Below are 25310 nucleotides of genomic sequence, written 5' to 3'. Positions count from 1 at the left end.
CTGGCCTTCTAAAGAGTAGTCAGGGTTGATCTCTGAGAAGGAGGGACAGATGGTTGACACCTGTTCCACCTTCTGGTTATTCTCCCAGCCGGAGGGTTCCAGGTAGGCTTGTCAACCTCCCCCCAGGCCTGTTGGTGCTGCTGCTTAATGCCAGGTCGTTCCATAATAAATCATTGCTCATCCACGACTTGATTGTGGATGAGGGGGCCGACCTGGCTTGCATAACAGAGACATGGGTGGGAGAGGGGAGGAATGTCTCCCTCTCTCATCTGTGCCTGTCCGGGTATCTGGTCCAGCACCAGCCACGCCTGGAGGGGAGGGGAGGGGAGGGGAGGGGGATCACTTTACTGAGCTTCCATCTCCCTCACGGGGCTTCCTGTCCTCTCAAGGCCGGGTCTAGAGTACCTCTACTTGGTGTTGGGCAACCGAGACAGACTGGGGATTCTGTTGGTGTACCATGCACCTTTCTGCCCAACAGACTCCCTGCCTGAGCTGATGGAGATTGTCTCGGACCTGGTGTTGAAGACTCCCAGGATGCAGGTCCTGAGGGACTTGAAGCTCCATGCCGAGACTGTTCTGACCGGGGTGGCTCAGGACTTCATGGCCTCCATGGTGGCCATGGGGCTGTCTCAACATGTCATTGGCCTGACCCATGAACATGGACACACTCTGGACCTGGTTTTCTCGAGGGGGCAGGAAGGGGGTGATCTGAGGGTGAGGAATTTATCTTTGACTCCCCTGCCATGGTCAGATCACTTCCTTGTGAGGTTTGAGCTCAACAGCGGCCTTTCCCTCTGTAAGGGTCTGGACTCGATTGTGTTGTTCCGTCTCCGGAGCTGGGTGGATGCGGATGGATTCCTGAAGGCCCTGGGGGAATTTCCAGTTGACAAGGCTGGTGCTCCTGTCGATACTCTGGTTGAACTATGGAATGGGGAAATGACCAGGGCTATTGACACGATCGCTCCTAAGTGTCCTCTCCCACCTGGCAGAGCCTGTTCATCCCCCTGGTACACACCTGAATTAAGGGCGATGAAGCGGGTTGGGAGACATCTAGAGCGTAGGTGGAGGAAATCAGGGGATGAAACTGACCAAACACACTTGAGAGCTCACTATCGAGCCTATGCTGTGGTGATGAGGGCAGCGAAAAAGAAATTCTTCTCCGCTTCCATTGCCTCCTCACAATGCCGTCCAGCGGAGCTCTTTTGGGTGGTGCAGGGGCTGGTTCATCCGGGCCCCAAGAAAGATCCTGTACCACCCTCGACGGCCCACTGTGATGACTTCGCCAAGCATTTTAAGGAGAAAATTGCTCAGATTCGTCATGAGCTGGACTCCACTAGTGACTCAGAGCCCTCCGGGGAGGTGCCAATGTTGCCGTCTGGTCCAACATTGATGGATGAGTTCCAGTTATTGCGGCCTGATGATGTGGAAAAGGTGCTTGGACAAGTACGTCCCACCACCTGCTTATTGGACCCTTGCCCATCGTGGCTACTTAACAAAGCCAAACATGGGATAGGGACCTGGATCCTAGAGGTTGTCAACGCCTCTCTGAGGGATGGCCGGGTACCTGCCCCTCTAAAGGAGGCAGTCATCCAGCCAATCCTAAAGAAGGCATCGCTGGATCCAGAGATGGCCACCAATTATAGACCGGTGGCCAACATCCCATTTCTGGGCAAGGTGTTAGAGCGGGTGGTGGCGGGACAACTCCAAGCACTCTTGGATGAAACTGATTATCTGGACCCATTTCAGTCCGGCTTCAGATCCGGGTATGGTACTGAATCTGCCTTGGTCGCCCTGTATGATGACCTGTGCATGGAGAGAGACAGGGGGAGTGTGTCCCTGTTGGTCCTTCTGGGCCTCTCAGCGGCTTTTGATACCATCGACCATGGTATCCTTCTGGATAGGCTAGCAGGATTGGGAGTAGGAGGCACTGAATTGCTGATTCCAGAAGGTGGTGCTAGGGGACTATGGCTCTGTGCCATGGTAGCTATGCCATGGAGTTCGGCAGGGATCAATTTTGTCCCCCATGCTATTTAACATCTACATGAAACTGCTGGGAGAGTTCATCAGGAGGTGTGGGCTGCGGAATCATCAGTACACTGATGATACCCAGCTCTACCTCTCTTTCTCTACCAATCCAGGTGAGGCAGTGACTGTACTGAACCGGTGCCTGGCCGAGGTAATGGGCTGGATGAGGGCCAATAAACTGAAGCTCAATCCAGACAAGACCGAGGTCCTGTTGGTAGGCAGTTTGGGCTTTGGGGTGGGGGACCTTGACCTTGTCCTGAATGGGGTAGCACTCCCTCGTAAGGACAGGGTCCACAGCTTGGGAGTACTCTTCGACCCAGAGCTGTCGTTGGAAGTTTAGGTAACAGTGGTGGCGAGGAACGCTTTCCTTCAGCTTCGGCTGACCCATCAGCTGCGTCCCTACCTGGAGAATGATTGCCTAGCGACAGTGACACATGCATTCATTACTTCCTGATTAGACTTCTGTAATGTGCTCTATGTGGGGCTGCCCTTGAAGACGGTCTGGATACTTCAGATGGTGCAAAATAGAGCTGCCAGGTTGCTGACGGGTACTGGGCATTGTGCTCATATAACTCCAGTCCTCCGTCAGCTTCACTGGCTCCCCATTGAAGACCGGGCCCAATTCAAGGTGCTGGTTATCACATACAAAGCCCTTAACGGCTTGGGACCTGGTTACCTAAAGTAGTGCCTGCGTCCATATGTGCCCTCCTGCCCCTTGAGATTGGCGGCAGAGGACCTCCTCCGGGAACCCTCCGTGAAGGATATTAGGAGGATGAGTACCCAGAGGAGGGCTTCTCTGCAGTGGCGCCCAAGTTATGGAACACACTCCCCAGAGAGGTCTGCCTGGTGCCGTCAGTATTTGTTTTTTGGTGCCAAGCCAAGACCTTTTTATTTAAACGTTATTTTAATTGTTGATTTTATTCGATTTTAAATTTTTATGTCAAGAAATCTTCAGTATTTTATGCATTTGTATAGATTTATATTCATTTATGTGTTGGAAGCCGCCCCAAGGCTTATGTGAATGGGGCAGCATACAAGTATTCCAAATAAATAAATAATAGGACTGACTGGTTTGATCACCTTGAGGTCCAAGGGACTCGCAGGAGTCTCCTCCAGCACCACAATTCAAAGGCCTCAATCCTTCGGCGCTCAGCCTTCCTTCTGGTCCAGCTTTCACAGCCATACATTGCAACTGGGAAAACCATCGCCTTGACTATACGCGCTTTTGTCGGCAGTGTGATGTCTCTGCTTTTTAGTATGCTGTCTAGATTTGCCATAGCTTTCCTCCCCAGGAGCAAGCGTCTTTTAATTTCTTGGCTGCAGTCCCTGTCTGCAGTGATCTTGGAGCCCAGGAAAATAAAATCTGTCACTACCTCCATTTCTTCTCCATCTATTTGTCAGGAAGTGAGAGGACCGGATGCCATGATCTTAGTTTTCTTAATGTTGAGTTTCAAGCCAACTTTTGTGCTCTCCTCCTTCATCCACATCAAGAGGCTCTTTAGTTCCTCTTCACTTTCTGCCATTAGAGTGGTATCATCTGCATATCTGAGATTGTTGATATTTCTACCAGCAATCTTAATTACAACTGGTGATTCATCTAGACCCACCTTTCTCATGATGTGCTCTGCATATAAGTTAAATAGGCAGGGTGACAGTATACAGCCTTGCAGTACTCCTTTCCCAGTTTTGAACTAATCAGTGGTTCCATGTCCAGTTCTCACTATTGCTTCTTGACCCGCATATAGGTTTCTCAAGAGACAAATCCCAAGATGGTCTGGTACTCCTATCTCTTTAAGAACTTGCCACAATTTGTTGTGATCCACACAATCAAAGGCTTTAGCAAAGTCAATGAAGCAGATGTTTTTCTGGAACTCCCTAGCTTTCTCCATGATCCAGCATATGTTGGCAATTTGATCTCTAGTTTCTCTCCCTCTTCGAAATCCTGCCTGTACTTCTGGTAGTTCTCAGTCCACATACTGCTGGAGTCTAGCTTGTAGGATTTTGAGCATCACTTTGCTAGCATGTGCAATGAGTGCAATGGTGTGGTGGTTTGAACATTCTTTGGCATTGCCGTTCTTTGGTATCGGAATGTAAACTGACCTTTTCCAATCCTGTGACCACTGTTGAGTTTTCCAAATTTGCTGGCATATTGAGTGTAGCACTTTAAGTGCATTGCCTTTTAAGATTTTGAATAGCTCAGCTGGAATACTGTCACCTCCACTAGCTTTGTTGTTGCTCAGACTTCCTAAGGCCCATTTGACTTCACATTCCAGGATGTCTGGCTCGAGGTCAGTGACCACCCCATCATAATTATCCGGGATGTTAAGCTCTTTCTTGTATAGTTCCTCTGTGTAACCTTACCACCTCTTCTTAATCTCTTCTGCCTCTGTTAGGTCCCCGCCATTTTGGTCCTTTATCATGCCCATCTTTGCATGAAATGTTCCCTTCATATCTCAAATTTTCTTGGAGATCTCTGGTCCTCCCTATTCTATTGTTTTCTTCTAGTTCTTTGCACTGTTCATTTAAGAAGGCATTCTTATCTCTTCTAGCTATTCTCTGGAATTCTGCTTCAATTGGGTGCATCTTTCTCTTTCTCCCTTGCCTTTCGCTTCTCTTCTTTCCTCAGCTATTTGCAAAGCTTCCTCAGGCAGCCATTTTGCTTTCTTGCATTTCTTTTTCTTTGGGATGGTTTTAGTTGCTACCTCTTGTACAATGTTGTGAACCTCCGTCCATAGTTCTTCAGGCACTCTGTCTATCAGAGTTAATTCCTTAAATCTATTTGTCACCTCTACTGTATATTCATCAGGGATATGATTTAGGTCATACTTGAGTGGCCTAGTGCTTTTCCCTACTTTCTTCAATTTAAGCCTAAAGCCTAAGTTTATAGTTCTAGCAGAGAACAAATTCAGAAAGACCTTTTCTAGAAATAAGTCTTTCCTTCATATTTATCATAGCATTACTGACAATAGCTTTTGCCCCTTCCTGTTATCTGAATCACCAATGTTTCCCATGCATTTTGATATTATTACATTGCAATCATTTATTTATTTATTTATTTATTAAAACATTTCTATGCCGCCCCTTGCCAAAGCCTCGGGGCGGCTTACAACACAATAAAATACAAAAATAACAATATAAAATTAACAATATAAAATAAATAACAATGTAAATAACAATCATCACTGTGGAAGTCACTGATAAACCAGAAGATCTCCAAGTTCACAGTAGCTGAGTTTTCTCCCAAACGGTATTTGGCCATTAATTTTTCTGGTGACATGCTGTTGCATATGTGAACATTTAGAAAGGAGTCAAAGTCAGTTGCCCTTCACTGTGTCCTTGGAATCAATATTGTGGTGCACAGTGAAATGATGAAATTCTGTGGGGTGACAAAGCCCCTGGAAGTGATGTATTTAGTGGTCTGCCTGTCACTGGGCCAAACCAGGAGCCTCTGCCAGTAATTGGCTCTGCTACCTGGTTGTCACAAATTAGCTGAAAAATTTGTTTGCAGTATACAGAAAAATAAGTTTTGGTATGCAGAAATAAGTTTATTTCCATGCCAGGTTTACATTCATTCAGCCAGAAGTCTGTTCTGCCCAAGTTCCACATCAGTCTGCAAACTTAAAAAATTCATGAAAAAAACACACTTTCAAATGCAAATTTCCCTGATGTACCCATTTTGTGTGCAATCTCCTCTAATATATGCATTTTATATGAATGTTCACTAATATACTCATTTTTGTGCACAACTTTCCTTTATGTGCACATTGTATGCACAATGTTTAAGCTTAGAATAGCACTGCAAAATTTGGGGAACCAGGCAGTTCAAAGGCTGACTGTCCTACAGTCAACATATTAGTCCAAGAAATGAAAATTAAGGTTGTTCACTTAAAGCGCAAACCAAACCATCTCCCCTTCCCACCCATAGCTGAACTACTCTGATCCAAGAAAGGGCAGGGAATCAGAAGGTGCTAGGAAATAATAAATAAAATAGAGGAGGCCTGGAAAAGGGAAATTGGGAAAGGGGTGCTCAGGAGAATGAGAGGAATGCAAGAAGGCAAAGTGCAGGAGTGTGGTAAATCAGGAGAGAGAATGGACAGAAGTGAGAGTTTAATATGGCCAGCATATGTTGTATTAAGGCAGAACGGATTACCTGTCTCCTGTCCCCAAGCATTGTCCTGGCCTCTAGATTACCACTCAGTTTTTGCCTTTGGACTAGGGTGTTCACTTATGAATTGCCAATAAAGAGAGCACGTGTCAGCAAAAAAGACCAGAGCAGACACCAATTTGCATGACTTTTGGCTATTTTATCCATGTAGATGTACATTCAGAATAACCTATATAGAAATGCAGCACATCACACAATATTGTGGAAGACTGTGACTAGGTAATCTGTGTGCCTACCTGGGGGATCTGCTGTCCAGGTTGGTTGGCAACTGTTGTTATGGTTCTACATCTTTAAACTAGAATTAGACAAATGATTGATAGCATTGATAGCCTTCAAATGATCGATAGCATTAAACAAAGGATAATTGTCTGTTAAAAAGAAAACATAGCGATCCTGTTTTGGACTGACAAAAACCTGCTGTACACCCATGTTTAGTGCCCTGTATATAACCCTGCTACACTACCAGTTCTTCTGCATCCCAAATACATAATCACAGTTTAGCAGACAACAAAAGGATCTGCAGAGATGAGGAAGGTGGAAGTCCACATGTTGTATCACATTCTGGTATGAAGTAAAAGACCACATGTTAGGCTACGTATTTCTTCTTTAAAGTAACACAAGAATGTAAATAATATCCTGATTTGATCTTAAACTTCGCTGAGCAGCCAAGTATTCCACTGTACTTTTGAAGTTCTGTTTGTTTGCTGTAGGATCTCTTTCTCCATCCAACTCTTTGATTTCTTGTGCTTGCACAGCTTTTCAGAATCCATCTGTGAACAGGCTTTCAGCTGTGTCAGTCTTCAGGTAACCACTTGTGATAGGCTGGAACAGACCCATAACAATACAATGTGTGATCTTGAGGACTTCCTGCACAGGAAGGCATAAGTTCAGACCAAACGGCACCAGGCAAACAATGTGACCTGCAATGATTCAGTGAGAATAAACAAATCAGGTGAAGAGTTAACTTTCTGCTGAGGATTTTCTCAGCCATTCTGGAAGGATTAAGAACTGGCTCCAGTGAAAGTGAAATTACATTCGTTTTCATCAGCATTAAATAAGCCTGTTCATTGGGGTGTTAAGGAGAGTGTAGGATTTCCTTCCCCGAGTTACAGAGATACAGAAGTTATGCCCCGTTCCCTTACCTTTATAATTTTTAATTGTGGCATTGCTGTTCACCTTGGATTTCAAAGCCCGCTAAAACAATGACTATGCTTCTGGCTTCCCTTAACTTCATAGTCTCATCTTTATAGTACAATGAAGTGGTCACTCTACAAACCCACTCAAACGGGCGTTCAGCCAAATATTTAAGGAGTGTTAGACTTTGTCATATTTTATATTACTTTACTTGTAAACTGGCAAATGTGGGAAAGCCTTTCTGTCTGTTTCCCTCCAACTCCCAGTTCCCCTATTCCCTGCCCAGTGGATCTCCTACGAACATAAACACATGTAACTTGTAGTTCAAGCTCTTCTAAAGGGCTTTCCCCCCATGCAGCGAAGCTGCTGAAATCTCAGTAGACCTCCAGAACTACATTTCATTTCAGAAAGAAACTGCTGTGCTCCATCAAGTCAACAATTCATCTGGTTTGTATCCAGATTCAGAGAATGGCCAGATCTGAATGCTTAACAGCACAAGCACGGACTACACCTTCCACGCTTCCCTCCAATATACTCCCAGCTTCCCAGAGGAAGTATTAATGATACCCAAAGCACTAGGCGTTTTGCTTCCATTAGTCCTACACTTGCAGTTGAAGGAGTCCAAACCTTAAACAAAATACTGTGACAGAATCGGTAGCCTTCACCTTTGAGCCACCCTGAAGGACAAGCCCAACTTTCAGCTGCCCTCCAGTGGTTGCCAAAAAGTAGAAACCATTTTCTTCTCAAAAGTGGATTCTGCTCCCTTATGTCTGAATTTTCTGGCAAGATGTGTTACTGGTAATAAAGGTCCGAACCGGTGAGGATATTGTTTTAATTCCCAGAGTTGCACTTAGATGTTTGAAAGATGTTATTCTGGAATCAGCTTTATAATTTGTTACAGCAGTTAGGCAAACTACTATCACATCATTTTGGAAACCTTCAAATCCCCTTTCACCTTCAATTGGAATAAGTGTGTTTTGGTGGTGATTAAACTTACATAGTAGAAAAGGCTTAAAGAAGGATAATCACCAGTGAAAACAACTGAGAATTGGAGCATATTTATATAAAATACCATGACCATATACAACTATGTACAGCATTTTCACATATTTTCTGGGTATTTGGTAATATATGTAAAATCCCAAGCTTTGTATGTTTGTCTACCAGATCAGAGGAGGGGTTTTTTTTTGCAATTACTTTGTTCTTGTAGTTTAATACTAATAATAGTGTACTTTTGCGACAGAAATTTCACTGGAAGGGGAGGACAACCAAACTGCCTCAGCTGAAGTGGCAAGCAATGACTCTTTCTTAACATGCAAGTATTTTAAAAGAGCTTCCATCAAGGAACTTTTGGGGAAAATACACTGTGATGAATAAACACCTTAGCCAGAAGCTTTTTTTATGATTTGTAAAATGTCTCATCTTGCATGGAATACACTTCAACCAACTGCAGAACAACAACAGCAACAACATGAAATACTGAAATGAAATGGTCCTCCAGTCCAGTCCTCTGCCACAAGACAGAACCATTCCTCAAGAGATAAGCCACAACAGATGTTAGGATGCCACAAACAGATAGCAATTGCACACTCCCACAATTCTGCATCTTTGACATGCTGATGTCGGAGCTGAAGTCTAGAAAACCTGTAAGAACCATGTTACCTACTCTTGCTCCAAAGCATTAGCTCCAAGTGATTCCAACAAGTAATCCAAGCCAAAGGCTCACTTATAGCTCCCTTTGGCAGGGAGTTCCATGGGTCACATCTGAATGTGTCAGAAAGTCTGGTTAATGTTATCATTTTGTTACCCATTCAGTTCATTGGGTCCCCCCACTTCTCCCGATAGTCCTAGCATTTTGCTAGATGGCAAGCTGTGATGTTCCTTTCACTCTTCCCAAAGTGCTCACATTGTTGTACACATCAGTCATCTCTTTTGTCTTGTCCAGGAATCCTAACAACTTTCCCCATATGGGAGGTTTCCACCACACTGAACATGACTTGGCTACAAGACATCATGTAATAATATTCATAGATTCAAAGAATGGTTGGGTCAGAAAGGGCCAAGAAGGCCATCAAGTCCAACCCCCTGCTGGTGCAGGACATCAATTACACCATCCCAATCAGACAACTGTCCAATTGCTTCTTGGATGCATCTAGTGTGGAAGAGCACACTAGCTCTCTTGGCAGCTGGTTCCTGCCAGGTTGTACTGCTCTCACAGTCAGGAAACTCTTCCTTGTGTCTATCTGCACCTGGTTTATTGTAAGTTCAAGTCCATTGTTCCATGTCCTACAATCTGGGATGAGTGAGAAGAGGTCTTCTCTGTTGTCTTTGGGGTACCTGTAGAGTACTATCATGCCACCTCATAATCTTCTCAAGTCTGAACAGACCCAGTTCTTTCAACCTCTCATCCTAAGACTTATTTTCCAGGCCATGTATCATCTTCACTGCTCTCCTCTGAACTCTCTCCAGATTATCATTGTTTAAAACCTGGGTGCCCAAAACTGAATGCTGTATTCCAGGTGAAGTCTGACTAATGTGGAGTAAAGGGGAATGAGTACTCCTCTATTTCTGGAAGTGATGTCTTTGTTTATGCATCCCACAATAGTGTTTGCCCTTTTTGAGGCTGCATCATCCTCTAGAATTGCACTCTCTGGGTCCATGAAATGAATAGGGCACATGGCATCATAGTTGTGACCATCTCTTTGCCAAGGTCTGAAGCTGTCCCTTTAAAATAGAAATTCTGGGTAACTGCAGATTAGGCTGTTGCAGCAATTACTTTATTTTTTTAAAAAAATCTCTCTGCAGTGGCTGCAAATGTAGCTATGAGGCAAGATGTAATTCCAAGTTGTCATTGTATACCTGTGACCCACTCCTTGTTTTCAATCACATTTGATTTCTTCCATGTGTTGAAGCTTGTTTTTCCTTTCCCACAGCAGTACCCAACAGCTGTCTCACTCTCCCATCCATGTCCTCCCCCTTTAATCTTGTCAGCCACCAGTCCTGGAGCTATCTTATTAAATATAATTTCCCATCCAAAAAAAAGGGGAAAAAAGGGTCCGGCTTTGAGTCAAGGTTCTTCTGCGTTATGCCACAATGATCTAGATGTTGTTATGTTTCTGACTAATGGATATAAGCAAAATCTGCTAGCAGAATATAATCATTCCTTGTTTTGTCATGTACCAGCCAGGCTCCTTGGAGCTGAATCTAAAATAATACAGAACTGAAGGCAAAAGTTTCCACCTCATTGCCACATAAGAGGATCAAGAAAGCTGTATCTTTTCCAAAGCCACTTAATACTGCACCAGTTCAAATGATACATGTCTTTTTATATAAATAAATTATATCAATTTTCCAAATGCAAAAACAAACCAGCAGGCAAGCAATTTAAATGTCGTGTGACTCGCCTCCAAGTTTCATATTTGTGGTGTGGGCTTGCTAGCAGACTCTTGTTAGAATAGTGGCACCACCCACTGGAACTAGGAAACAATTATTTTAACTTTATATTAATTAACCAAGAGCCTCATATCTCATGTGAGGAAAACATGTCTTTCCCCCCTGTAAATTAGGGGGGGGGGAACTATACGGGTTAGCCCTGTGAGGACAACCCTGCCAATTCCCTGAAGAATTCCCTCCATGCCCCACAGTTGGTGGCTTGCTGCTAATTTTGTAGTCATTTGCAAATCACTAGAGAACAGTACCTAGGTCAATTCAGCTCAGGAAGCAGCTAAATTTGATTTAGTTACTGGTCTGTAGAAGTAATGGATGAATTGTTTTGCTGGCAGACTAAAGGGAGGTATGTGGACCTCTCTGGGAACAATGACAGTTTAGAAAGAAGAAAGCAGAGTACCACAGGTAATTTCATAGGCGAAGTTTCCCATTTCAGACCAACCCAACTCTGCAGCTAAAAGAGTAGTGATTCTAAAGGTACCATTAATGTATGCATCTTTTTTGCAATTTTTTCCTCCAAATGTTAATTTTAAATGGTAATGACGGTGAAGTGTGGGTACTTTGAAGGGCCTGCCGCTAGTTGTTCCACTGGGAGTTTACAAAAAGCAATCTATTTGCCACTGCCAAAGAAAAAGAGAAAAGGCTATTCGGATTATTTGCTCATGGCTCTATTAGCACAGGAAAAAAATAGCATCGAGAAGTAAATCTGATTTTCATCATTGCCTTAAAAAAGATATATCTCAAGAAAACTGGACTTCAGACTTAAGTATCCTTACTGAAATTTCCCTGACACATTGACTTCCTCTGCAGAACAAAGTTTACTTTCTCAAGTTATCTGAAAAGAGTTGAGTAGCTGGTTTTCCTGTTGGTATTTTTTCCTCTCTTTATATAGATTGAATGTTGTAAACAAAACTCTGGCTACATAAAGCTGTTGTTTTTAAGGGAGACAGATTATTTCAAATGTACCATGATGGAACTCTTGCCTCAAACAAATTAACTGGGAAATTAACTCCCAGGAAGGAATGTTTTTTCTTGAAATCAAAGCAGACTCTCCCCTCTCTCTGTCTCTCTGCATTTGCAAACTAGCATCCCAGTGGTTTAGAAAAACAGGAAACAATTTTCACAGTTCATTCACAAAACCAGTGAAATGTGAAATAAGCTAGGTTAAAAAGTTGGGCTTCCTTTGTGTCACCTGGTAAAAGACTTCACATAGAACCCTCTTAGAGAGATAAGCGAGGTCGTATCCCCTGAGTAATATACTCTGTACTCTCCATTTTTTCTCATGTCACTTTTCTGAGAAATACAAACAGGAGAAGCTATGTATGTAGACAGTATTCTTGTCTTCTTATCCACCCCTTTCCATTCCAGGAATTTAATAAGTATCTTCCATAGAAGAAAAGTGTTTTGCTCTTCTCGACTGGTGATTAACAGAATTAAGGAAAAAAGATTTCTCACAGCTCTCAGCATGGTTTAGTAAGTGCATATTTGCCAGAATGCTGTAAATGTAGACCTATTATCAGAGACGGTTGCCACTGTTACTATGATGTGCACAAAGGGAACTATAATCACGCACATTTTTCAGCCTAACAATTTCAGTGACCTGAAATAACAGTGATAGAATACTGTAAACTGAGCTGCACAGATTAAAATGATCACAGGAAATACGACGAGAAAAAGAAAAGAAAAAAAGAAATTGCTGTCCCTGTAATTAGCTTGATTGACACTTCATATCAAGCTATTCCTATGGTTCCTTAAGGGTGCAGTTCCTGCCATGGTGTGTGTAGGAGGCGGCAGCAACAGGAAGTGCTCGGAGTTTATGAGCAAATGCATTAAACACAGTTTCAATTGGAGAAAGAAACCCAGCTGTTTCTCCCTTCACTATCTGAATCGTCGGCCTGCTCCCATTCTGTTGTTCATCCTCAGGTCCATGCCATTTGGCACTTTGCACAGCTTGCAAATCTTCCCAAATCTCGAACTGGTTTCAAAAGTAGAAACAGAGAAACAGAGCAAGTCAGAAGAGACCTCCCAGGCCACCTAGTCTGACCCCCAGCTCTAACGACATGCCTACCATGTGCATGTCTAGCCTATCCTTGAACACCCTCAAACACCTCCTGTGGAAGCCCATTCCACACCCTCGGGGTCCTAACTGTCAGGAAGTACTTTCTGACATCTGGCATCCAAACTGAACCTTGGTTCCCTGAGCTTTGCTCTGTTGGAGCGCGTCCTGCCCTCCTCTGCAGGGGAGAACAGGTCTCTACCCATGTGCGTGTGACACCCCCCAGATACCTATCAGCTATTTACATGCTAATAGAAGCCCTTTTTGTTGCTCCTGATATTCTTTGTAAGACTCAGCTTGTAATCAGCCTTAGCTTTATGAAGAATCCTTCTGCAACAGGCCTCCTCCTCCCGGTATACCCTTTTGTCTGTTTGCCCAAGTGCCCATTTCCTACAGAGGTTCCTCTTGCCTCTAATCCCTCTAACCACCTCCTTTTGCATCCATGACAGCACTCTCCTTCACCTCCCTGCCTTACTAAATAGAGGTATCATCAAGGCTTGTACCTGCAAAACCTCCCTTTTGAGTGCCATCCACCCCTCCCCAACTCTCAACTCCTCTACTGAAGTCTGGCCTTCAGTTGGCCAAAGTTGACTCTCTTGAAGTCCCAGCTTCTGGTACTTGACCTAATGCACATCCCCATTCCCCTTTTATTTATTTGTTTATTTATTTAGCAAGCTTCTATGCCTGATGAAAGTATTCCTGTTCAAAGCACAGCAACATCTGGATGGGCTTTGCCTGACTGTGGGACTGACTTCTATCTTTGCTATCCAACAAAACAGCACTTGTATTATGAGCCATCAGCTTTTCAATCTTCCATAGTAAATTGACTCTACTTCAGGCAGGCTTTTGCTGCTTATGTACAAACAGTGAGATGTTTATGTACATATAGTGAACGCAAGCTAAGGTCCAGATGGATTGTAATATATTTTGCATTCCTATCCACTCTGTCGGCGTCACCAATGTGGATACAGTGTGACTAATTGTGGGTGGATTAATTGTAGGTTAACTTTGGTTGGTTTATCCACAGAAGCAAGCCAAACCGTGCAGGTTCACATGTCACGCAACTACACTAGGTCAACTGGAGATTGCATATTGGAAGGTACAGTGGGGCATTTGTTGGCATTATGTGAAATTTGTTAGGTGCAAACTGGGTGTCTTTCTAAGAAAGCATGGTCTTGTGAATGATGAATAGTGTTCTTGGCATAGATAGACCAGCAGGCAAGGTGACTCCAATGTGCTCAGAAAGTTGTATAACATCTGTTACAATCCACTTGTGAAAATTGGTTAGCCAAGGACCAGAATTCTCAGACTCACTCACCAGTAGAACTAATTGGGTAGCCTAGGCCATTCAGTATTTCCTATACTTAACCTATTCCTCAGTATTGGTGTGAGGATCAAATGAACTCATCCCCACCTTGAGCTCCATCTAGGGAGATGAAGCAAACACACACACACACACACACACACACACACACACATCTGGTTTCTTTTTGTTAGAGCTGGTATACTGAAATGGCTAATGCCTTGAAGTGGGAATTCCCCAGCTTAAATCTTGCCTTTGCTGTGAGTTCAGTAATTAATTAATTCCATTTTCCCTTGCCCTTTGTCCAAGAAGCTCACATGGAGAAGATACTGCCCATATCACGGCCTGAAATTACATGAGGAAAAGATTACGAGAAGTACTTTGAACTTTCTTAAGGCTGCAACTCGGTGCATACATCACAGGGAATGTATGCAAGTCCCAGTGAATTCAGTTGGACTTGGTTCTGAGCAGATATGTATAGGATTTTGCATTACATGTGTGCTAAATAGCATTGCTGGCTTCTTTACCAACAGATCTCTGCAAAAACGGTTATCATATGGAAATGTGAGAATGGTTTCTCTACATCCACCCTGCCAGACACATAAGGCACTTCCGCATTGGTAACACCCTGTACAGTTATTGCATGTTGGCTTTGTGCCTACCTTCGTAATAGAAAACTGCATGTGAGGGTGGAACTTGCTTGGTTAAAGATCAATAAGGCCACCTGGAAATGGAGGGTCACATAAAATTGCTTTAAGGGCCAATGCAGACTACCCATTGTTGCTCCCAGACACTTGTTTATTTTGCATTAAAGGATTCAAGACATGCATTAGGGGAGCCAGCATCTTTCTCACAATAAAAATTGCACATTTTGAAACCAAGTACCTCTTTTGTCTTTGTATTTCTGTTTGTTTTTGTTTTTAAGGCTATGTTAATCTCTGTATGCTACACATTTCCTTTGTTTTCCCCTCATAATATTCGCACACACATGCTGCCCCTCTGAAGAAATTTGACTGGCAGCTCCCTGACTAAGAAAGAAAGCAAATTTCAAATACAAGCCTAGCAAAAACTGTTTCTCCTTCTCTCGCTAGACATTTGTTGCTTCAGGTGTTGTAGGAAAAACAAACCTTTCCACTTGGTTGTTCTTAATAAGGGTTATTATTAAGATCCCCAAAGCAGATCGGATATTGTCCTTCCAAACAGAGCAAGGAGCTTCATTTATTTAGGGATGCAACTCTCCATGAAGGGATTACATTTCACTTTGTTTGAAGGACCTGAAAGCCCTTATTATTTTGTTTGCAGAAACACTGTGGAGCACATGAAAGGAAGAGGGTGTGCATGGAATCCTTGGCTTCATTGGTTGCTAGCTCTTGATTGCCTTGAGGAAAGAGAGAAAGAGAAGAGAAAGAGAAAGAGAAAGAGAAAGAGAAAGAGAAAGAGAGAAGCTTCTTGCATGATTGAAATCTGATATAGAGTGCACATATTTTTGTTTTACCCTTTCTTGCTTTTGGGGTCTAGTACTTTGTATATGGATTGCACCCTCTTCTCCACCTGTGATCTGTTGGCAAGAGCTGCTGCCTATTCTAAAACTAAAACCTTGTCCAACATGACTTCCGTCCGACCGTCCGTCTGGTGGCCACTACTAAATACCATACATCTCAGTATAGTGTGGAAGACTGACTATCCTACCAGTTGATCTGCATATCTTGTGCAGCTTCAAGTCCCAGCTCCTTCTTCTGATAGTTCTTTGTTCTTAAACCAGACTTGAGTTAAAGCACTCTTCACATGAAGAACATCTGCGATACACAGCATAGACCTGGCAGCTTTTCTAATAGAAGACTGTTCTCAATAAAAGAGGATACCTAGCCACTGCCCTCCTCTTTTTCATACACATATACACCCTCCTTTTCCTTCCACAACAAACCCAGTTAGTGTGCTTGAAAGTCTTCCAACATTATTCAGTGCCAGCCACACAAGATACCCAGCAAGCACAAATCAGTATGATCTGCACTTCAAGGGTTTCCCCACACACTTATAAATGCAATGTCATTTCCTTTAATCTCCCACAAGGTGCATCTCCAAACCTGCCGTCAGCCATGGCAACATCCAGCCATCCATTCAGTTTCATCACAGAGGTGAGATCCAACCACCACATGAAGTGTGCTTCCTTTCCTGCCTTTCATTTCTACTACATACTGCAGCACTGCAGTATGGTAGTATAGTGGAATTACAGAAGTAGAAAAAGCATTTTCTTTCCGTTTATAAATACTGCCTCATCCTCCCCACTCTAAAAACAACGTTCGGAAAGTTATCTTTAAACACAAGTGGAACTGGAAGGCCACAAGATTGTCTAAAGAACTCATAAGCAGCTGTGAGTAGGGAACAAAGACATCACAATGGATGCCTCATATAGAAAAATCACACTGTACTAAAATGTGTTATGCTGAAAATAACAATTCCACATTTTTAACATTCTCATTCAATTGAGTCAAAAAGAAATTGTTATTAAAAAATGTCCAGAAGTGAAGACAATTCAGGAGGTAGAGTTTTTATGGTTTCTCTCAGACAGCTTGTAGACTCTCAGGCTTCTTGACTTCAATTAAAACCCTGGGATAGACTCCATGAAATAACTCCTCATCTACATACCTTTCCAGATCAAATCCTGTGAACTGGTTTTCATGAGAGGAATGACTGGTTCATTTTGTGTCAACTTAAAAAAGAATTACTGTAAGCTGAATTATTGGTTGTGTCTAATACCCCTTAGATTAAATAAAATGCAGAGAAAGAGAGCTATGGATTGTTTATGTAGGAAACATTATGTAATATGGAAAAGATTGTGCATGCCAGAAATGGGGGTGGGGCAATCTGCTAATTAGATGCTCATGTGGAGCATCCAAAACTTCAAGACTTCTGGAATTAAGAAATGCTTCCAGGGATGTAGGTAGGATAATTGGGTACAGCTTGCCCTTATCCCTAAAATAATGTTATTAGGGCTTTTTCAATCCAAGATCCCAGAATATCAGCAGTCAATTATATATATTTGCTAATGGCAGCAAAAATTGTTATTGCCAAGAACTGAAAAAATACAAAACTAATTACAGAAATACAAAACCAATTACAAAGGACATTACTAAATTGGAAAAGGTACCGAAAGGGCAACAAAGGTGATCCGAGGGCTGGAGCAGCTCCCCTTTGACGAGCAGATACAACCAACGGGACTGTTCAGCTTAGAAAAAAGGCGAGTAAGAGGAAACCTGATAGAGGTGCTTAAAATAATGCATCGTGTGGAGAAGTAGAGAGGGGTACATTTTTCTCCCTCTCCCATAACACTTGAACACAGGGTCATCCCATGGCAATGACTGGTGGGAGGTTTAGGACAGATAAGAGGAAGTACTTCTTCAGACAGCGTATAGTTAAACTATGGAATGCTCTGGCACAGGAAGTGGTGATGGCCACTGAACTGGGTGGCTTGATAAAGGAATTGGAGCAATTCCTGAGGGAGGAGGCTAGCAGTGGCTGCTGGTCTTGCTGGCTCTGTGCTTCTGCCTTTAGTGGAGGTGGCACGCCTGCATGAGCAGTCTCTGAGGAGCAGGGCAGGAGGAGGGCTTACACCCATCCTGCTTGAGCGATCCTGGGGGCAGCTGGTGCTGGACTAGATTGACCTGGGATCTGATCCAGCACGGCTTTTATTATGCCCTGATGTTCTTAAGTCATCTTCCAGGTGCAGCGTGGTCTGTCGGTGTGTGCTGTCCCCCACGCCACCTACCCCCTGCACTTACATCCAGCAGGGTTACTTTGGGATTCTGCTTCTGATTCAGGTCCACAGTGTCATTGATGCTACTGTATCTTAGGCCCCATGCCTGAGGCTGAGCTGAGTACCAAATTGGCTCATTCAGGTGAGTAGCTGTCAAGAGGGTCCTTGCTTCCCAGTTCACATTCCATTGCCATTAACGGATCCAAGACTGCACAATGTTGCAGCGTTAGAAATGGGCAATGGAGGAGGCAGAAGAATTTTCCCTTGGGAGGAAAATTTGGAGAAAATACTGTCTCTGGAAATGGAAACAGTGCACAAATTGTTTCCAGTGAGATACTTTCTCTGATTGAACAAGTTCCAGAGGTTCCCCCAACCTTCCATAAGCAGAAGTCTGTGGGGAAGCAACACGACTTTTAAGAATTGTAAAAGAGAAAGAGAGAGAGATGTTTGTAAATTGGGAAGTAAAAACCCTTTATGTCCACATTGTATTTACCCATTTCTTCTGTAGGGGTTTGATTAGAGCTAGTCTTTTCTTTACACATCTGTTAATGAGATTTTTCTCACTTGTGTTAGCAACCGCAGAAGACTTACCCAAGGGTGGGCCCTTCAGATAAGGAGGAAGGCAAGCAGAAGCCAAAATATAAAGAAGAAGGGAGAGCAGTGGGGGACCCCTTTGCCTTAATGGCCTCTCTTTATGATAGCCTAACTTGTCTTCAAGCTGTCACTTTTATTAACTTCTAACCCATCACTTCCTCTTGTACTCTCACTTTATCCAGTGGAGCGGGTTGTATTCTTTGCTCTCCCTCACCATCATCTGCTTTAGCAAACTGAATGCAACACAGAAAGTTCACAGGGGAAGCGGTTGGAGAAATGGTGTTAGTGGATAGGGTCAGAGAGAGCTTTTAACTCCTTTTAACATCACAGTCCTTTCCCAGTTTGACTTTTATCTGCCAATCTAGGCTTTTTGTTTGCTTATTCACCCCTCAGGTTAAAAAGGGAAAAAATACCCACATGTGCTAAATGGTGTGTAAAGAGATTGTGCGGGTGCTCTAACAGCCCGCCTGGCTTTTTCAGCAGTTTGGTCCACATTCCCAGGTTCTTTTTCCCTTCTCAGTTAGAACCTGGAGCGTGTGCAGGAAGGCAGGGGAGGCTGCTGGTGTAGCAGCCTTAATCAACCAGAATTTTCGGGACTGTTATTGCAGCCAAAGCAGAAGCACCCTCACTAAAGTTACAGGCATTACACTGAAGAGAAAAGAGATGAGGTTTGGCCCACTTTTACGCATATCTTCATAACCATCTAGCAGTTAGAACCTTGTGAAAATAGGGTTGTTGGAAGGAGGGTCAAATATGTGTTCCAGTGACTAGCTAATACAATTGCAAGGACATTAATGGCCCTTTATTTATAGCCCACCTTTGTACCAAAAATGGTGCTCTAGACCACTAACAATAAAACACATTTTAAAAACAAAATCATATTAAAATATATCAACAGCATCAAAACACAATTTAAAGCAAATGATGGTAGCCCAGTTAAAGACCCCTTCAGCAAGCATTGATACTCAACCCACCATGGAGTGCTGTTTTCTCTCCAGAGAAGCAAGTTGTTTGCTTGTGAAGAACATTTTTAGACCTCCTTTCGCCAGAACTGGTTCCAGTGCAGTGCATACAGAGCTGCACACACTCCTATTCCAGCTGGGGAAAACTGTCCAAGTTCTAGGCACGTCCAGCCATCATGGTTGGTTGGGGAATGCTGGGAGTTGTGGGAGTTTTTTTGCCTAAACATGCATAGGTTTGCACGTTTATTTATTTAATGTTGATACCACCCAATAGCCGAGGTTTTCTGAGCAGTTAACGAAAGTTAAACACAGACAGACAAAAATGAACTTAAATCAACAATAGCAATTGCAACTCAATCAATTGCAACTCAATCAGCGTTGAAGCATAGAAGTGGTACAGAACAAAATGCATTAAAAATAAATTAAAATAAATTGAAAGTTAAACTTTTTAAATGCTGGGGAAATAAAATGGTCTTTTTTTATTTTTCTTCCACAACGGGGGTGCCTAAACTGAAAGGGCCCTCCTCCCGGTGGCCACCCACCTCACTTCCTAGAGAAGGACCCCTGAAGATGACCTCAGGGTCCAGGTGGGTCCATAAGGGGTCAGCCGATCATTCAAATGGCCTGGCCCCAAACCCTTTAGGAGTTCCAATGTTATGCAAGCACAGAAAACCATGCACCAGATTAACTACAGAAAAAACTGCCAATCTCATGAAACTGACTATCGAATAAAAGAGACCAAGCGACAAGTTTTAAGAGCTTAAAATTTAGAGCCTGAAAGACGAAGAGCGCCTTCCTCTGCATGTTTCAACAAAGTGGGAGGAAAGCCCGCAGCCCTCAGCAGGGCCAGCGAGGCATGCTGGCTGGAGCATGTTGCGGCTTGCAGGCCTTTCTTCTGCTTAAACACGCTTAAGGCTGTGTGTCAATTTGCTTTTACCAGCACCTAGAAAAAAGCAATGGGGCTGCCGTGTGTGGGCTTCCCTCAGGAGATCATTCCGTGGGTGTTGCTAGTTGTAGTTCGTGCGGTTATAAAAAGGAGGGGAGAGAAAGAAGGCTTCAGCTGATTATCTGAATGTAGTCAGGATATGATAGACCAGGGTGGCCAAATTGAGGTTTGCATGCCACATGCAGCTCTTGGAGTGTATTTTGTGGCTTGCAGAGGGCTTGGAGCCCTCCCGCCACATTCTCCCCCTCGGTCTGGATTCCAGCAATGGGGCACAGGCATGATTGTGGTGAGTTCCTGCCAGGCTGCCAGCCCATCCTGAGCTTAGGAAGAGGGCAGATTGGCGAGCACCCTTGCAAGAGCTTGTCCCCGCATGACCCGCCTGGTCTGGCTGATGGTGCTTTGGTGGTTCTACCTCCACCACTGCTCCAGGGGGCAAATTGAGTGCTGCTGTTGGAGGCGGTAGCCCTACCTTTGCAGAAGAAGCTGAAGATGGAGCAGATCCAGGCTGACCACAAGCTCTTCCTTCAGGCCTTTGAAAGTGAGCATGGGATAATTGAGTGGGAAAGGAAGAGGGGCCAAAAGTAACAACCTCCCACACAACATCTGCTCCATCTTCAGCTCCTTTACCCGCCGTAGGGCCGCAGCTGATGCAGCAGCCACCAAAGATGCCAAGGAAATGCCAGAATAACCACTGCTGCTGCCACCGCCTCCAAAGTATCACCAGATTTTGTTCCTCAAATGCTATTCCTAGCTGGCAAGGTATTCACTCTACCAACTTCAAGGAGATTTCTACCACCATATTCTGGGCCTTCACTACAACCCACAAGCATCCTCATTAATGACAAAGGAAAGAAAAAAAGCCTTGGTAAAAAGTAGTCAACCCCCTGCTTAGTGCACATCTTACTTCTTACGCTAAGATGCTTTGAAGTTCTGCTCCATTTTCAAATATGGGACTTACTTACAAACAGTTATGCTTAGGGCTGAAAAAACAGCCTCTTATGTAAGATCCTCAGAGACTGCAGAAGTCTTAGGGGTCTTTTGCCTTGCAAATTACTATGGCAGCAACAAATGAGGCAACCAAAGATAAATTGACCACTGAGGAGAGAAGATATCTTTGTTGCGTATTTTTACAGAAAACCAACCACGCTAGTGGAAATAAAATTTCTGTTAACTCAAATCAGAGCTGGGGTTGGACCTCGGGGGCAAATCTCAGTTCCCACATGACCATCTAGAAAGCTGCAGGTGATGGGAGTAGCCACAAACAAGCCGGGCTTCAGCCCAGCTTGGACATCCTACCAGAGCAGCATTGCTTCTATTCATATCTTTAATAAATATATAGTCGGGGGGGGGGGCATCTACATGATTATAGATGCTGATTTTATTACTTTAAAATATATTATCTTGCTCTACAATAAAAAGTTGGTTATTTCCAAACAAATGGCTTTAGCATCAGGATTGAAGAAGTAAACCCCACCTTATTTCTGGAGTCATTGTGATTCTATAATTTAAGTGAGTTTAAAATGTGAAACTGCACATGCTCAGAAATTTTATTTTGTAAAGTTAGATTTAGTAAAATAAATATATACAATATTTATACTCTTGATGGAGCATAAATATGTCTAACATAACAGTAAGTTAGAAGCCTTTATAAAGCATGGAATCATGTATATTTGTGTATTTCATAATGGAAGTAGCCATCTGTCAGGTGTGGAGAACACCTGAGTTTGGGGCTAGAAATGATATAGCTACACCGTGGCTTAACTATAAATTCACACTATGTAGATTTCCTGCTGAAATTGGGAGAGAAAGTAAGAGTCAGAACAAATATTTCCTCAGGATAGTGGGAGAAATTTATTGGGCCTAATTTTGTCTGGGGCATCAGACTAGGATCTTATATTTTCTGCTACCCTAAATGTTCCTTAGGAAACAGCTACAGCTACACCGTCAATTTAATCTGATTTATCAGCAATTTTCTCTGCCCATAGAATGCTAGGAACAGTAGTTCTGTAAAAGAAGGCTAGGTATCACTAACAGGCAATCCTCAGCATACTTTCCAAATTACAGTTGTGAGAGCCAAAACAGGCATTACTTTTTGACCCAATTTACACAACACAGCTTAGTCATCTTTAATTAGAGGTTATGTGAGGGTTGCTTAACCCTGGCATAACCAACAACGACCAGGCTCACAATCCCAGTAACAGAGGTTACATGCACAAAATGGTGGCCGCACACTTCTGCCATGCCATGACTCATGGAGGGTTAAATAACCTTCATGAATAACCAGGCTGTGTCATGAGAACCAAGACTGCATGTGTGTCTAGCAACAATGTGTTCCCTACAGTAGGCAGGGGTCTTAAAAGCCTGCCTCCTCCCTCTCCACTGGGGTGCTGTATGGGAACGCTGCAGCTACTCTAAAGTAAAAATAAATAAATAAACTCTAAAGTAAAAATAAATAAATAAAATTGTTGCTAGGCTCAGTTAAGACAATGTTTGTTTTAGGCCTGAGAATTCTTTGAATGAAAGCATAGCAGTTAAAATGTTCTAAAAAATAAATATGTTGGTGATGCAGAAAATACAAACTCCCACAACGGTAACCCATTCAGCAGAACACAGGAGACATCCCATATCATTAACATTGGCTTACAATTCTGGATCGAAACTTTTCTTACTAATGAATGTTGAAAATTTAGCACTTATATCTTGAACAGGAGGGACTGATGCAGTTTCTTGTGAAGTTTGGTTTATACTGTAAGATAAAAGCTTTGTCTATACATTATAATAAGATGCAGGTTGATGTGTTTGGGAAACCTCTTAAAAGCATGTTAGGCATTTTGATGAACACACCATAAAACAAGTGAAAACATTTCTGTGTTTGCTGTTAATCCATTCAGGAACGGCCTCTTGGAAATTACAATTATCAAATTTTAATTGCAATCCAAAGCCATTCTGCAATTTGCTGTTTCTAAAGAGGGAAACTTGGTCCAACCAGCTTCATCTATTTATACAGTTATGGTCTAGTTGGGACTATTGGATGGTAATCTGATAAATCAAATAAATACATAAATAAATACATAAATAAATAAATACATTCAAAACAAGGGCTCAGACTCTGTATAGGACAGAGATTTGGTGTACCCTGAAGGTTTCAGGTTCAGAACCCACACGGAACTGTTAAGGTTTTTGACCTTTTTAACTAAGGGTGTATTATCTGCTCTGTTTAGACTAGAGATGTGTATGTTGAGTATGGAGAATAAAATAGTTACAAGAGTTTTATGCTATTTGTTTGCTGTTAAGCTAACAGATGGATAATATTAGTTGACCTTAAAAATGTTTGATCAAAAGCTGACCAATGGATTACTTTTTAAAAATTTGGAACATTGCACTACTCAACTTATGTTAAATATGGTCTCTCACTGACTGTGCTTAAGGGTCTCCTGTTAGATATACAGAAAGCAATGGTAAAGGAGACTGTGACTAAAAAGAACTTAAATTCTGTTGATATATGCACATGCACATAATTATATATTAAATTTAAAGAGACCTCTGAACACATGAATTACCTTATTGATCTAATGTTTATATTACTCAGAAAAGCTTTTACAAAGTTTTAATTACTAACAAAGGATGCTGCTTATAAAGATGGGAGACATAGAGGCACTCCAGTAATAGAGCATAGGTATATTGATAGCTGTAATGAGCCAGATACTGTCTGTCTGTCTGTCTGTCTGTCTGTCTGTCTGTCTGTCTTTCTTTCTTTCTTTCTTTCCTTGGAACATTTATATGCCGCCCCATTCGCAAAAGCCTCGGGGTGGCTTCCAATACAAATAAATAACTATACAATTACATTAAAAATCTGGAGACATCCGGCATAGATATAAAATCAATAAATAAATTCAACAATTAAAATAATGTTTAAATAAAAAAGTCCTGGCCTGGTGCCAAAAAACAAATAACAAAGAATTCTTCATTCTATTTTGTGCTTTTCCAATTGTAAACTTCTCTATATGAAAAGTCCTTTTTTCATCTCCTGGTAGACATGGATAAATATGACCTGGCATGCTACTATCTTTGCAATTGCTGCCAAGAAAATTAGAGAGAAAGGACATAATCGTATTTGCCTATATTTGATTAGATCATATCAGATATAGATTAATGATTTTTATTTTTTTAAAATTTAGCATTTTGCTATATGTATGTCTACTTGTGGTATTTTATGCTGTCTGTATTCATGTTAGGCAAAGGCCATTGGCCAAGAGTGATAAATTTGCTTGGATTGGACATTGACTAGAAGTGACTCTCCTGGGTTGTTCACTGGATTCTTGCCTACCTGGAGGTGCTAAGGGTTGAAACAGGGGCTTTTTGCATGCAGAGCAGATGCTGTGCCCAAGAACTACTAGCCTCCCCTTAAAGAAAGATTTAGAACCCTCATAAAATCTAGCATTAAATCCAAAGTTGGTTTTATTTTGTTTCATTTTACAATGGCCAAAGTTCATTTCAGGGGAAATGTAGTTTATTTCTAGTATTTTCTAACTTTATAGTTCTTTCCCTGTTGTACTTGAAGTATTTTGTCATCACTCTGTTTCTTTAATGGAATATATTTTAGAAGTGATGAAGTGAAACTGATGAAATGCCAATCAACATTTTATAGGGACTATTCTTTCTTAGTCAATTGGTACAGTAAAACAAGAACATTTTTGCAGATTGGTATGCAAAACTTGATAGATAAAAATATGTGCCCTTAAATCAAAGCTCTGTAGCTTCTCATTGGTTGTGGGCTTTTAAAGAGAGCAAAAGACAATAAAGATACTTGGAAATCAATTATTAGACTGAAACAAAGCTCCTAGTGTTCATGAAACAACAGAAAAGTCACAGAGGTATCTTCTGCCCCAGTAAGTCCAAATCGAAATCTCCTTTCCAAACAGAG

The sequence above is a fragment of the Varanus komodoensis genome, unplaced genomic scaffold, assembly GCF_004798865.1.
Source record: "Varanus komodoensis strain SLA01 unplaced genomic scaffold, ASM479886v1 scaffold2, whole genome shotgun sequence".
In the NCBI taxonomy this organism is placed as follows: Eukaryota; Metazoa; Chordata; class Lepidosauria; order Squamata; family Varanidae; genus Varanus; species Varanus komodoensis.
Note: the sequence above shows the minus strand (reverse complement) of the source record.